Source organism: Cucurbita maxima, unplaced genomic scaffold (genome assembly GCF_002738345.1).
Source record: "Cucurbita maxima cultivar Rimu unplaced genomic scaffold, Cmax_1.0 Cma_Scf00011, whole genome shotgun sequence".
In the NCBI taxonomy this organism is placed as follows: domain Eukaryota; kingdom Viridiplantae; phylum Streptophyta; class Magnoliopsida; order Cucurbitales; family Cucurbitaceae; genus Cucurbita; species Cucurbita maxima.
The window spans coordinates 5,123,290-5,126,704 of NW_019272027.1; the positions used below are offsets into that span (position 1 = coordinate 5,123,290).

The window sequence follows — 3,415 nt, forward strand, 5'->3', positions numbered from 1 at the left end:
GGGAGTAAAAAAAAAAAAAAAAAAGAAAAAAAAAAGAAAAAAGAAAAATCAAAGTGAAATTTCATGATACCTTTCGTACTCGTGAAATTTGACCGTCCTCGGGTACGATTGGAACTCTCTGCAGCAGATGAAAGTAATAACAGAATATCATACTTGCAGTTAAATAGATGGCCAAGCCAACTAAACTAAGCCCCACCAAGCCTAAGAGATAGAAAGATAGATATCACACGTACCTGAGGTTTCCATCCCACTCATCAGGACAACAGAACGTGGCTTCGTTATAGGCTTGATGTTCAATAGCAAACCTAGAGGCACCACTATTAACTCCCAAGTGAAGCTGAAGAAAGAATAGTGATATGATAACTTAGATACAGTATTAACATAATGCAATGCACAAACTTGTAAAAAGTCATTGTAATGCGAAGGAAATGGCAAATGAAGGCGGATTAATGCATAGATTCAGAAACTATGATGCATTTATCTTTATTGTATAAGATAATGTCAATTCAATGCTTATGATCTTATACAAACCCAACCTCCCTCTCCTTTTCTTCTAATTTCTTCCTCTAACACCAAATGATTGTCTACTTGTAGATACTAACACCAAATGTAACGGTCCAAGCCCACCGCTAGCCAATATTGTCCTCTTTGGGCTTTTCCTTTCGGGTTTCCTGGATGATCTCATAAGCATTAAAGAGAGAAAGGTTAAAGAAAGGTTAGAGAAAGGGACAGGAATAACTGACCCAGATGATTCTTCTGGAATTGTTAGTAGGTGCGGAACAACCCTTCTCCTCTACTGCAGATTGCAACATGTTAAGTAGTGAATCAAGAGCTCCATCCCCAGCAGTCTCAAGAATGCTGCAACTCCCAAGAGCTACACCTTCTGCCAAACCATTTTTCTTCATATACTTCTTCAGGTTGTTCACTATCGTCTCTGTTGGATTCTCAGAAACTCCATGGAACTTCTTGAATCCTGTTACATGAATCGTCACCGATGGAGGCCCTTCGGACCCCATTTAACAAAGATCTATTGCTTGGTAACACCACAACTGCAGAGAGGATTCCAAAGGGAAAATTGCCCCCAACAATCTGCAACATAAAAACGTAAGTGCTCAACTCTCAGCAGGAACAATCTTCTTCTTCTTCTCTTTGAAACCGATTGGTAGCTCAAAGTTAATTATAAATTTTCCAACAAGTTCTTCAAACCAACAAAATTAGGGATCCAAAATAGAGTATGTATCCAGTCTTGAGTTCCCTAGTTGTACCCACAGGATCAAAGAAAAATGAACTTAACAACACTATTTCCCATCGAAATACCTAGGGAGTCGAACAAATCGCGGAACAAAAAGCCACGCAGTTCTTAGAACAACATGACAATAGAATAAAAGTAATGATCCGTGTAAAGTTGAACATAAAAACCAAACCATCCAGCAGATTCATCACCTCTGAAGCTAAAAACAAGGAAAAACACTCTTAAGGCAAAGAACTAACTCCCGATCGAGATGGAAAGTTAAATTCTCAGTGAATCAGACCCCTCCAGAATGATCAGAAACAAAAATCATTAAAGAACATACCAAAATAGGCAGAGAAATTGAAATGAAAGAAAGTGGATACACAAAAAAACACAGAAGAGGGGGGTGGGAAAACCCTCAGAAGGAAAGGGGAATACGGCCATGATTGATTACCTGTGAAGATTGTAGAAGAAGAATGCAAAAACCCAAGCACCAGTCTCACGAATTGTGTAGGTAGTAAAAGACGATCAGAGATTATCAGAGAGAAAACAAAGGATTAAATTGCTTAGTAGAGACGCTGAAGATGGTGGTCGTTGGAAAGTTCGCATCCAAACGCCAAATTATTTTTGTACTTTTTTTTTAAATCGCATCCGTTTTGAATAACACTTCCCGGCCCAAATCATTCGTCTTCAACTTTTTATTTATTTATTTATTATTATTATTTCAAAAATACTTAAAAGACTATTTTAGCCTCCACTTTAAATCTCCTTTTAAATTATACTAAAAATATGTTTGTATTATATTTATCTTTCCCATTTTTATTTTTAGTAGAGATTATATAAAATATATATATATAAATTATGAAAAAGTCCCGATAGAGATATGAATTGAAATAGGAAAGGAGAAGCCGAGTTAGAGATGTCCATGGGGCGAGATCGGAAAAGGAATGTCTTCTCCAGCCCCATAAGTTTTTTATTTATTTTTACCCACTTAATTTTTTAAAACTCAAATTTTAATATTATAATATAGTCCATAAAATTATTATTATTTTTTTTTTTTTTAATTTTATAGACTATATTATAATATTAAAACTTATATTAAAACTTGTAGTATATAAATATAATAAAGTTAGGAAAATGTAATCGTAAGGCAAACCAAATATAAAAATAATGACTATAAATTTCCGGTTAGACCTCATTTACCTGAGGAAGAGAAATCTCTCTCGTCCTTCTTCCATTCCATATTTTGCTCGGGAGCAAGTCCCACAAAACCTCTATTTTCCGAGATAAATTGAGTGCAAAAATGGAAATAATATTTTAATGAATAATTTATGATTGACATAAGGAGGAAAAAAACAAATTCAAGCCCATCAACTTTGAGATGATAAAATTGTAGTTGGATGGTTTTTGTTATGCATAACGACAAAGCATATAAAAGTTGTATTAGTTATGATATATATTATTTATTCTTATTAATGGTAAAGATAATGATTTGAGTACCAAATAAATCATAATTCATTAATTCAATTACATTTGGATACCAATATTGGAGAGAACTCTCTAAATAAAACACCTTAATTTATTTTATTGTCTCATATAAAATTTTCAAATATTAAACCTTCATTCACTCGTTACAACACATTCCTAACTTCTGTTACAAACGTTAAATATTTTTATTTTTTGTAATAATTTTAAAATGTACGGTAGAGTTCTGTCTAGTTGTAATCCTATTTTCAGGTTGGTCACGTTGACCTAACCAAAAATGTTAAACGTCCAACTTGATCCAAATTTTCCTTTTCCAAAAATTTAATATTTAATAACAAACAAAAAATAAAGGAAGATAAATTGTTTGAGAGCCCAAGTTGTGGGGAATTGTATGAAAGGGAAAACACACTTTTGACGGCTCAATGGCAACATTTTGGTTGATCCAACTTGGGCCTAATATGCTCGGACTCTTTTCTCGTGATTTCAATTTTTTTAAGCATTTAAAGTTAGTCTGACTACTTTTTAGCTAGTTTAAACTTTTTGAGTGAATTTAATGCATTCATGCATAATTAATCTTACCTGGTTTAAATTACTACCACCAAGTGAGCCAATTTGCAGAATACAATTCTAATTTATAATGGTTGGTGTAATGAATCAGTAAAAAAAAAAAAAAAAAAAAAAAAAAAAAAAAAAAAAAAA

The 3,415-nt window shown here is 33.1% G+C and overlaps 1 pseudogene; it reads right to left on the reverse strand.

The window, feature by feature from the left end:
* The window catches only part of LOC111486512, a 2,823-nt pseudogene extending 975 nt beyond the window's left edge, over positions 1-1,848 (reverse strand).
* Between the last annotated feature and the right edge of the window lie 1,567 nt (positions 1,849-3,415).